Consider the following 12,932-nt stretch of genomic DNA (forward strand, 5'->3'; position numbering starts at 1 on the left):
ATGCCAACTGTAATTAAAGGCTTGGAAAAAACAATACATTTAACAGCTTATTCAGGCTGACAAGTGTTGTCCTACCTTGGGAATGTCTATGAGCTTAATAGGTGTAGCTTTCCATTTGGATTTCCTTGCTGCATCATTTGATATTAGCTTTCTTTTTGCAGGTTTTTGAGACTTATATTTAAGATATGCACTTGGTAATCTTGTATTGAAATCATAATAGACTGTCACACTAATTTATTCTCTGGGAATATTTTGCCAGCTTCTTGTATTAATTCCCCTCAAAGCTAATTTAGATGCTTGTTGTCTGTGTATTCCACATCTGTCTGTATTAATAATTGTGCAAGTGTCTGAACAAATTAAGACATTTTATAGCATTTAAACATCCCAAAGATCTTACATTTTCTGTGAAAGTGGAGAGGTTGTACTATAATTTATGGACATTTTACCATTAATCTCTGAATTGTTTTGGCAGCTACTGCCTAAAAGCAGCAGCTACCTGGCAAGGACAGAGTATCTGTCAGACCATGAAGGGTGCCTGCATTCACTGGAGAGATAAACGGGAATACTGAAATAGAGTTAAGCCCAGAGAAGGAAGCTCATCCTCAGACAGACTTGCCAAGCCTGTTTCATTATAGCTTATAGCTTTCATTGTGGCTTAGCAAATGCTGTTAAGTATTCTGTCAAAGTAAACTTACTTTTCCAGACAAGTAGCTCTGCAAAGCCCTAAGGTGCCACTGCTAATACTTGAACTTGTTTACTGTGGGGTTTTTCTTGACTAATATATACAGGTACTGTAATAAAAAGTCAAAGATTTCTTAAAATGTGTTTTCTTATCCAACACACCTATGAAGGTTTTTAATTTTTACCTTTTTTGTCCAGCTGTAATGAAAAGACAGATTATTTCTTCACATCTGTCATTTATAAAGAAGCATTTTTTCCATGTACTTTGAGGGCAGAAGGGTATGCGTCTTTCAAGTTCCTATGGTTGTGATCATGTTACTCTATAGAATCTTAATTCATACTCATCACTGGGGACACATATCATGGAAGGCCTTTCTGCAACTCAAGATACAACTTTTTTAATGTCTAGAACACATGATTATGGTGTTTAAGCTTCTTTGAGAAGAAAAACCAAAAATCAAACTGGGGAGACTGTCTTAAAGATACAATTTCAATTTTTGTGTGGTAAGAACCTAAAAGGACGTATATAAAATATCCTTTTAGGCTTTTACCTAGTCACTTAAAGTATGTTCTATTGGTTAACTAACTCCTTTTCAAGCCACAACATGCAATCAATCTCATAGGATACTTAGGAAAAAAGTAATTGGTTGAAATAAAGAAACTTAAAACTTAAAGGAATTTTAAGAAATATTCTCTTACAGGGAAAGGAGAATAACAAATACAGAAACCATGACTGTTTAAATCTGTGTATTATAGCTTTTCTCTTTTTTTAACAAATTATTAAAATTTGAGATTAGATAAGGAAACTTTCCAACTCTATTATACTTTTGCTGAGAACTGACTTAAGAACATTCAGTTACAGTTCAACAGAAGACAATATAACGCCTGCAAAGCTTCAAAATGTCTTGTATCCTGATGAATAGATTTATTTAATCCTAACTGGAACTAAGGAAGCAGGTTTTCTGTTGCATTTTGCTAATCATATCATAATGATTTATAACCAAGTGAAAATAAGACCACAGGTTCTACATAGGAGACTTTGCCACTGTACAAATTTACACTGGTATTTTCCCAATCATAGTTAACTAGGCTCTAAATGTTATATAATGCACTGAGAACAGCTGCTTTAGGAGACTCCTTCCCAGACTCATGTATTTACAATCCATATGCTTAAGTGGATTTCACTTAACAACTGTATTAACGGACTTAGTTACCAAACATTTGTGGATCACGTAACTGTTATGTCATTATATGCTAAATGAAGCTTAGTTGTAAGCCTCAGATCTTTAATCCAAGATCAACTCTTTCAGCTCCACAGAGGTGATATTTGCATTATTTTCCATTTGGATCAGCCTGTGATCTGACTACAGAGTTAACAAGCCTTTGCCCTAAATTATTCTCCCTCCTTACTTCCAAGAGATTTTGGATGCTTTTTTCAGTCACCACAAGACAATGAAATTTTTTTTTCTTATTGCACTTTCACCAGCAATATCTACTAATAGGCAGGCCCAGTATTGCCTTTTCCCTAACACAGGTTTGCAACAGTAATGTGACCTTTTGAACTGATGAAGAGGCAGAGAAGGAACTAGTTGACCTAAGAGATCTCTTTCACCTCTAATTTCTATAGGAAAAAAAAAAATACAAAAAGTTCACTGACCTCATTTGCAATGTTTGCTGTCAAATAATGGTCCTTTTATGAGGTTATTGAAAAAATATTGAGATGCATTGCAATTCTGCTTTGAAAAGTATGCAATAAGCTCTCTTCATTTGCAAATTCTCTAGAACTGTACATGTATGGAAGTATTTGCATTTAAACTGTTGATTCAAGAAGGCTCTATGAACATACTGAGTACTTTGAAAGCCATTACAAAAATCCCTCTCATTATGTGCCATGTAGCAACTTCAGAGCTACAAAAATCAAGCACGTACTTTTTCCCAAAGCAATCATAAATGAAAGTATAAAATAACACTGAAGCTTATTTTAGTCAATATTTTGGGGATTAAAAAGGAAAAAAAAAAGAGCCCTATATGGATCAAACAATGGTCCTTAAAAGAAAAATAATAAAGCAGTCATTGAATTGCATCCCATGAGAGGAAATTGGGCCAAAATTGATCTGGTAGCCAAATTTATTATTACATGAAGTGAATGTACAATGAAATTTGATTAGAGCAAGTGTGCCATCATTCCCTTTTGCAAGATTGAGCACAGAACAGCACAGCCTTGATAAAAGGAATCGATAGCATTGAAAGCAAAATTGGAGGGCTGTCAAATCATCTTAATTCCTATTTTCTGAATGAGTGCAGTGAGATTGCTTGATGCACATGCTAATAAACAAATCAGTGCGCTTTTGACTCAGTGCAGAGTCAAGCCTCTATAAAACTTAAATAATATTGCTAAAAGGAAGGAAAAATCCCTCAAACCCACATGAAGCAGAGATACCACAAAATACGTTTCACTTTGAAATTTTAATTAGCAGAACTGCATTTCTCCCAATTTTGTAGACATTAGGATATGTAAACTGCAACTTCACATCTGTTAATCGACATGTTGACTAGCAATCTTTCTTCTCCCATGACTCGAAGGTTAATCTATTCAACAGGCACACACACATATGCACAACACACATAGCAAGAATCGACCTGTGAGTCTCTTTGAAATCCATCACTCAGAAGTGCATAGTACAGAATTTCTTTGAGGTATTTCTCATGAAATTTCCCCAGAAAAGTTTGAGGGTGTTTTCAAGGTCAGCTGAAGCCATCCTAAAATTGAATTGTCTTCAAATCCTGCTTCCCCACATCCCCCTCACATTTGCTCTCAACCTCCTCCATGCACAGCAAGGCAGCTGTTGATGTGGCCAGGAAGTGTGCAGACAAGGAGGCAAGGTGACAAGGTGGTAAAGGTTGTGTGGCTGTGTGTCACCTACCACAGCTAGGGAAAAATTCAAGACACACTCATAAATCTACAGATTCTTTAGCAGCAACCTGAGCTCTGTTTCGATTATATTTGTATTTGTAACATCTTTCTGGTGCCTCCCCTAGCAGATGTTTCTCCTCACACCCTGTGCATGCAGGACCCTCCAGAAGGTCAGCCTGGGGAAGCTCAGAAGAACAGTGTCTCAGCAGCTACAGATTAATGACGTTCAAACTTCCCTCTGACATTCTTAAAGGCATATTTGAAATTATATGTTTCTCTTTCCAGCTTTGAGTAGTGCTACTTTGTCACAAGTACAAGCTTTGAGAAATATATAGTTTTAAGTATGAAAAAAGAATCTGTGGTTGCAGCACAGAGAAGAGTCAGAGCAAAACCTGAGAAAGAACATCTCAGCAGGGAATCTACATCTCTACTTGCCTTAGAATATGAACATCAGAACTGTCACCCAGAACCAACACTGCATTATCCCCCACACTTAAACAAACAAATAAGTCACACTGTTACAAGGGCACAGCAGTAAAGGGAGATTTTTAGGTACTCTGCTTATATAATTAGTAAAAAGGTTGCAGATAAACTAATGGTTGAGGACAATGACATAATACTAAACCCTAATGCAGGACTTTCCTAAGAGGTGGATCCAGGAATATGATGGATTGAGCAATATCATGCTCTATACTCAAGCTAGATTTTGAAGAATGTGAGGCTAAAAGTAATTTTATTACTGTATCATAGATAGCTAATACAGAAAAAGCTCATATTGTACTTTGCAAGTAGGTTCAAAACAGGAGACATTTTATAATAGCCTGTAAGACAGCAAAAGGACCTTCTATGTACAGTTGCAGAAGACAATAAGGACTCTAAATTCTTCTTTTTCAAAAATTACTGGTGAGTTATACTCAAATCTAAGATCTTTAACTGCATGTGTTTTGTATTTTTTGCTATTTCTTTCTGTGCTTTTTTTTATCTGAGCTTGGGGAAAACATACTGATGGACTTACACAATATCTCTTAATTAGGACATTGACTCTTGTAAAATTAAAAAAAAAAATCCTATCTGTTGATTCTACCCATATGACAGAGGAGTAAGGCAGAAGAACTAAACATAATAATAGTACAGCTCAGGTGGACAAGACAAAGCTTTTCTCATGCTGAATCCAGAAAATGGACAGATTATATTGTAATTTATGGGACAATTTTGCTGCACTGCAAACCTGGAAATTTATAAAAAATATGTGGAGCACCTTCAGCTTTAACATTTGGATTTGGCCACAAGCATGGTGTCCTTGATGATTATTGTGAGCCAGGCAGTAGTTTTTTAATCTGTGGTGCCTCTTTAATAATAGATTGCTGAGGATAATAATATGGATCATTAGCTTAAAAGTCTGTCAGTTGACTGAACGTGGTGTTTGGATTCTAAGGCTGCTAGGAAGTAAAGCAATGTATTTATGACTTATTTTAAAATAAGATATGGAAGCAAGCAGTCTCACACTTGTTGCATTTAAAATACAGCAATGCACTTGTGACCTGTTCAGCTGTCTCCACATGGGTGTCTAGTGAGAATACCACCTTGTCAGCTATGACACGTTCAGGATGCACTTTGTACTCGTTTTCATACGTACAGGAAAATTATCCTGTGTAGCATTAGGCACTTGCATTCCCACTCATACAATTCCTTTCATAATAATGTCATCAAATGGTGGTAATACATATATAAACCTGCACCAAAACAAGTTTATTTCACTTGCAGTTTGTACAGAAGCAGATATTTCTTTGTCTCCTTGCTTGGTGCCAATACAGTGCAAATTGCTCCCCCAAAGACTCGGGGTGATGAGACTCCAATGTGAGCTATTAACAGCCATTGTTGGTGACACAGGTTCTGTGGGTATATGAGAAGGTTCTAACCTGCTCCCAGTCTACTATCTGGGGTTTCGCTGTCTTCTCATGGATGAAGAAATTTGATCCAGAACTTACACAGATTAGGTGGGAAAACATTTTTTTTTTTTTTACACCACAATGAGAAAGAACCAAAAGAAAACAAAACCCTGCATAATTCTAAAAGTTCCTTGGGTAAAGATCTTTGGTAACTGAATTGTGCCAGAGGATCAGACCTTAAACCTGCTAGAAAATTCACATGACAAGAAAATAATACCTTTCCTGCTGGTCATATCAAATATACCTGGTGAGCTATTTAAAATACAGCATCATTAGTTGGATACTCTGGTTACTGAAGAACTATGGACACCAGTCTTACAAAACAGCTGAGGTCCCTATATCACATTTTCAAATGTAAGAGTTTATCATGATCATTAACTGACATCTGTTAGGCTTCTGTGTCACTTATTAAGACAATTTTTAATTTACTGTGTCTATAATCAGTAGAAGGACTTTTTTTACCATAAAGTTGTACAAGTATTTAGACATATGAGCAGATAACTTTTAACTACAATGATGTTCTTTTGCTCCCTTAAGTTCAGTAAGAAATTACTTTTGCCAGTATTGTCATTAATTGCATTAGACCCATGAACTCATTTGGTGTCTTCATTAATTTAATTATAAAGTACTTCTCTAAACTCCAGTTTTAGAGTATTTCTCAATGAAAGTGATGGGTGGAGCAATGTCTTTTGTAAAAAGTCAAATTTTAATCTTGTGGTCAAACCTTTTTACTGTATCAAATAGATCAGTGCTTGCATCGCTTGCAAGAGCTAAAATAAAGGGAGAGCTTTTAGTAATAATGGATTCTACAGAAGATATGCACCCTAATTATCTGGGTGTTTCTGACTGATGCCTGCAGAAGCAGTGATGTTCACAATATAGGTCTCAACACATATGCAAGGTAATAATATCCATACTTTCATATTGGCAATGGCAAAAAGAAATGTTTCCTCTTGTGAGACGTAGCTTGGGCTCAGTAAAAGGGAAATCACTGAAAGACTGAAAATCAACAGATACAGGTAACAGAGGTGGTAGAACCCCCATGCAATTCAGTGGTATTTGGCTGTTCTGCTGTTAGGTCAAAAATAGAAAGACTATAAATTTTTGCAAGCTCACTGTTGTTCTCATCCACAGGCAAAACAAGCTAGTCTGGGAAAGTAACTTCAGGTTGCACCTGTTTACACAGCGCATTGTTAGAGCCCTAAGGAAAAGGTTCATTTTCGCAGGTAGCTTGAAAGGAATCTCACTGAAGCCAGCAGTGATTTGCAGCATGCTGTGTTCTGTGATGGCAGAGGTGCAGTTTCCTCTCATGGCCTTGTGTTTGCAGTGTAATACTTTTTCTGTGGTTGTGGTACACAAACCATGTCTGTGCTTACATAGTTTCAGCAGTGCCCACAGTGCTCTGGTTTATCTTTTTATCCTAAAAATCTGGAGTGACTCAGTCCAGTTTGACTAGCTTCCATAATACTATGCCTCACTGAAGCAGCAATACCTCTCTGAGGATGGAAGAAATTGTTTCATTTGAGTTCTAATACCTAATAATTTTTTCTGCTGTACTTTCAAACTTACACATGACAACTGATTATTTTAAAGCATCTACCTACTATCTTGATAGTTTGCAGTTTTTGTAGTCACTTAACCAGCTCTGTTATACAGACAAAACTGTTGACATTCAGCTACATTTTTCTTAGCCCCCCCCAAAAGTTCTGAGAGGGGAACAAGGCTCTGCCTTGCATATCGTTCTGGAGAATGATATCAAATTCATACTAGTGTTCAGTTGTAAAGTATTTTCTTCTCTTATAAAGCTCAATAATTGTGGGCATAGAATTAAAAAAAAAATACATTTATTCACAAAGTTACATAATGGACCTTAGGCTTACTCAAGGTTTGGAAAAGTATGCAAAGAAGTACAGGCTTAGAAGAAACACCCTCATTACCAGTCAAGTACACACAGACTGAAAACAAGCACTCAGAACATTTAATGACAGAGAAGCAGGAAGGGCAGAGTATAGCAGCAGTAGCTACAGGCACAGTAAAATCAATTCCTAGATCAGGATTCCTGATTCTCTCTTTCTTACAGAGCATCCAACAGCCCTTTCAGTTATCCAGAGTCAATAATAGACTCCAGTGCACACTGTTTTTAAGCAACTGGAGTTTGTAGTCCTAAGGGTCAGGCAAAAACTAAAGTCAGGATCCTGAATTTTAGGAAAGCAAACTTCCAGCTCTTCAAGGAGTTAGACAGTATGATCCCCTGGGAAACATCCTTCAGGGACAAGGGAGCAGAACAGAGCTGGCAAAACTTTAAGGCATTTTCCATACAGTGCAAGAGCTCTCAATCCCCTGGTGTAAGAAATCAGGAAAGGAAGACAAGAGACCAGTATGGATGAGTCAAAACCTGCTGGTCAAACCAAAGGACAAAAAAGGAAGTACACAGGCAGTGGAAGCAGGAACATCATACAAAGAGTGTAGGGGCACAGCCCAGTTGGGTAAGGATGGGATCAGGAAAGCCAAAGTAAGGATGGAGCTGAACTTGCAATAGATGCAAAGAATAATAAAAAGGGCTTCTATAGGTGTGTGAGCCAGAAAGGGAAGGTCAGAGAAGGTATACTCGTTGGGTGAGGAAGGCTGGAAAACTGGTAAATGCAGATGAGGCAGAAACTGAGTTACTCAACTACTTTTTTCCCCTCAATCTTCACTGTCAACCTCTATTTAAAAAATACCATTCAGGTGAAGTCCCCATTGAGTAGAAAAAGGAAAATATTGTACCCATTTTAGAAAAGGGTTAAAAAGGAGGACCCTGGGAACTACTGACTTTTCAGCCTCATCTCTGTGCCAGAGAAGATCATGTAACAGATCCTCCTAGAAGCTGTGCTGAGGCACATGGAGGGCAGGGAGGTGATTCAAGACAGCCAGCACAGTTTTACCAAGGCCAAGTCCCACCTGACCAATTTAGTGGTGGTAGACATAAAAGAATTAGACATTCCGTGATGTCTACCTCAGTGGACAAGGGAAGAGCTATGGATGTCATTTATCCGTACTTCTACAAAGTCTTTGACATGGTCCTCCACAACATCTATATTGGAGGGACATGAATTTTATGGATGAACTGTTTGATGGATGAGGAATTGGTTGGATGGCTCCATACAGAGGGTAGTGGTCAATGGCTCAATGCCTAGCTGGAAATGGGTAACAGGTGGTGACCCTCAGATGTCTAAACTGGGACCAGTACACTTTAATATCTTTATCAGTGACATAGAGAGTGGGATAAAGTGCACCCTCAGCAAGTTTGCAGGTGGCACGAAGCTGAGCAGTGCAGTTGACATGATGGGGCTGAGATTCCATCCAGAGGGATATGGAGAAGCTCTAGAAGTGGGCACCCATGGAACCTTGTGAAATTCAACAAGGCCAAGTGCAATGTGATTCCCCTGGGACAGGGCAATCCCAAGCACAAACACAGGTTGGGCAGAGAATGGATTGAGAGAAGCCCTGAGGAAAAAGACCTGGGGTGTTGGCTGACAAGAAGCTCAACATTACTCAGGAATATGTGCTTGCATCCCAGAAAACCAACCATGTCCTGGGATTCATCCAAAGAAGGGTGTCCAGCATGTTGTGGGAGGTTGCAATAACAATAAGTCAGAATACTAGTAGGAAACAATTCACAATGGCTGCATTTAAAGTTTTAATATTTCCATAGGATGAGCTGATAATCAAAACCCCACAAATTAAATATTAAATGAAAAAAAAAAATACAGAATGGTAGATTTTTGAAAGATCTGTGGATCAGAGTTTGATGTTATTTCATTTCCTATTATTTAGCTCTGCCTCAAATCACTCTTCCCTTCCACCACCCAATAAAGCTTCAGGAAGTCCCAGTTTTCTGTTCTCACCAAGCCTGTCCCCCTGTCTATGCAGTGTAACAAGTCTTAAAAAAATATGGGCTTACCCAAGTACAATTGTTAATCTAGAGTGATCCATGGAATTCTCAGCTAGCAAAGATCTCAAATACTTGTGCATTTTTTCAGTCAGCATTCTGGATTGCTTTCATTACCACACTTGTCTGATGTCTTGTGAAGCTTGGCTCCATTGCTGGGGTTTATTGTCACAGGGAGTTTATGTAGGTATTACAGTGACAATACCCAAAGTTAAATGATCACTTACATTGTCATTCTAAGAGACTGAAAAGAAACAGAAATTATCCTGATTTTCTTTTGTACTTATTCTTCTATAGCATTCTCCTCAAATAATACAACTCTTTAAATGAGACCCTTGGTAATGCATACAACCATAAATATCATTATTCTCTGAGGTTCCTTTGCTTCATCAACAGGACACAGAGAACAGTGCAACTGCTCTTTCTTGGAAATTCTATGAAAGATTTGAATTACACAAAGTACACTGGCAAAAGAAAGTTTAGTTGAAGCAATTGAAGAAAAGGACTTTGCTTTCATAGTCAAGATCTAACTTAATGAACCGAGAGTGCTAAAAATATCATGCTGTGGTTTTCATTTTTGCCATTATTTAAGGCAGATATTATGGAAATCTTGACAGACATTGTAATTTCATTATCTACAGTCTCATGTGTGTGAGCCAGCTGCCTTGCTATTTAGGTTAAGCTTACATAGCTGAGAAAGCAGCTACTCACAAATGATAATATTTATTTTCGCTGTTCTTTTCCCTTGTATTTATCATCATAATATTATTTTTCCTTCCTGCCTGCTCTTAACCTCAGTGGTTGCACTTGGGATTTGAAAGTAAGGGATGCATTAGGATAGAGATTGGGTTTATATGTAGTGAGTTTGGGCAATAATAAATTCTCCAGATTAATAATGCTGTGATGCTGTTTCAGTAGATCTTTTCTTTGGTTTTCCTGTATTAGCCAAGTCAAACTAAGATTAGACAATTTTAAGAAAAACAAGGGGCCTTTGTCTACACTGGCACCCTCACCTAGAGTAGTTCATAACTTAATGCTACTGTTAATTGGTGAACATTCTAAAATATGTCAGGACAACTTTAAATAGGAGGCATTAATTGGGATTTGTTCCATATGGGAGTCATCTTGGGCCTGCATAAACAGAGAGGTGAATGAAAAGGCTTCGCTCCCATTCGAAACGTGACCTCTCTGGGCTTATTTGGGCTCCTGATATAACAGGCAGTGAAACAGCTAATTAGCTTGGCACTGTTTCAGACAGCTGGATTAGAGTCAGTGATAAAATGCAGCAGAAGGCACCTCTTGGCACAGGTCCCTGTAACTCATCCCGCCAGCCTGGAAATCCAGTGGAGTAGAGGGGTCCGCCAGGCTGGGGCTGGAGGCTCCTTCCGAGTCCAGAGAAACCAAGTCATTTGTCAAAGCCACATTTAACTGTAGATGCTTATACTGCAAGCATAGAGCAATATATCTACTGCAAATCAGCCCCAGGACCGGGCCAAGCTACTGTAAGTTCCTCTCCTGTGAGCAAATACTCTGCCACTCTTTGTAGAAGAGAGAGAGTTTCACAAACTCAAAGCTGCATTACAATCCATGGACATAGTAACCACTCATTCTCTTTTAAAAAGGAGCTCTCACCAGCTGTGCTCCCTTTACACCAGGGAGCATGAACTTTGTATCAAAGTGCTTTAAACTTGGGAAATACACTTAACATTTTATGCTCCTGAAGTGGTATGGGTTGCCAGCACGACAGGGAAATGTTTCAAAACAAAGGGAATACACTTCTTGGGTAAAACACTGGCATGAGATGTCTCTACATCAGATAAGAATAAACATCAGTGTTCAGAAAATGGTTTGGGGTTAAAAGAAAATTTTCAATGACCATCATCTCTGCTGACTTTATTGTTGTGTGCTACCTCACAGGAACAAAATTTGAGAGAGTATTTTTTGAACAATGGTTTAAATTTGACTACAGCAAGCCATTCAGCTAAGCAGAAGCTACATGCAGTATCCTTCTGTGTTTTACAAGATTTTTATTAATTTAAAACTTATGAATGTAATTGGAGAACTGTGATACCATACCAACACAGTAGGAAGAAGCTTATTCAGTGATTCCATATGACTGAGTCTGCTTTGACATTCTCATGTTCATATATTCTAATAAAGCCTGAGCAGCTTTCTATTCCTGTTTTCTCTTTTGTACCCTTCACAATCTACACCCTCCTTTGGAAAAGTGATATTAGAATGAGAGAATACATTTGCACATTTTGTGCATACATATAGCAAGTACATTGAGGAACATATTCCTACAGCAAGAAACATGGGTTTTTACCTAACTTTGCTATTATATGGTCCCTGAAATATGTGAAGAGATTTAAAACATTCATTTTGGAATTCGGCTATGGCAGGCTTGCATCGTTTCCCATCCACGTTACATTCCGTATGATGTGAAGGGATTCACGGAGCTTTCTTTTCTGCTCTCATTACAATCTTTGTCACTAGGAATGAAGTACCCAAATTTTAATGCCTCATATATTTTGTCAGCTGTAGTGGTGTGCTATACTACTCTGACCTTTTTGATTGGCTTGCCATTTCAGTTCTCCCTATTTACAGCTTCATTAACCTGTGGGGGAGAGGTGGACTGGCTACCAATCAAGGGACAGTCTACTGAAAAGGTCAGCGTAGAACAGCATATTTACAATCCCTCCACAAACCAAGTTTGTGCAAGTTGTAGATGCTGAGTTCCCCATTTGGGACAGAAAAGTTGCAGCAGTAGGAAAAAAGGGAGTGACATGAATTCAGCCTGAATTCCAGACATTGAGAAAATGAAAGGAAGCAGAAAAATGCCTCCAACTCATTTTCAGAGAAATACCACATTTGTTAACCCGCAGTTCTTAACAAAAAACATTTGATCTCAACTGAATGACACTACCCAGATAAGTAAAGTCTACAATTATTACTATTTTGAATTGGTTTTGAAGTCAACTCTAAGAAACATATTGTCTGTTTAATATAATCCTGGGAAGCAAGAATAAAAACTGAGCAAGCTCTTTTGCACAGAGAGCTTTTTAAACAGGAAATACTTGACGTTTGCCAACATTCTTTGCTATAGACTTCACTAAACATCATCTTCCATATGAAAAAAAAAATTAGTAATAGTTATGTAATTAGTGCCATTTTAAGATAATTAAAAACTGGTTCATAAAACAAACTTCTATTTAGACCACAAAGAGATAGGACAAAACTTAGACTAAACATGGAGTTTGATAGCAGGGGATACTGTGCTATAGGAGGCTCTGTCTTTCAGATAAGAAGAAAAGCTAAACTAATGACCACTTATGACCACTGAGGTTGTTTAGCCTGTTAATCTGTCTGACCTGGCCAGACTCCAGCTTCTGTAATTACAGGGCTCTCAGAATACCTAATTTTCCCTAAATGTAATTTTTTTTTGGTGGCAGTGGGG

The 12,932-nt window shown here is 37.9% G+C and overlaps 1 protein-coding gene across 11 annotated transcripts in view; it reads right to left on the reverse strand.

Moving 5' to 3' along the window:
• ROBO2 (roundabout guidance receptor 2) overlaps positions 1–12,932 on the reverse strand; it is a 1,044,784-nt gene that overhangs the window by 651,364 nt on the left and 380,488 nt on the right. The window lies entirely within an intron of this gene.

Source organism: Corvus brachyrhynchos, unplaced genomic scaffold (assembly GCF_000691975.1).
Source record: "Corvus brachyrhynchos isolate BGI_N302 unplaced genomic scaffold, ASM69197v1 scaffold152, whole genome shotgun sequence".
Classification (NCBI taxonomy): Eukaryota; Metazoa; Chordata; class Aves; order Passeriformes; family Corvidae; genus Corvus; species Corvus brachyrhynchos.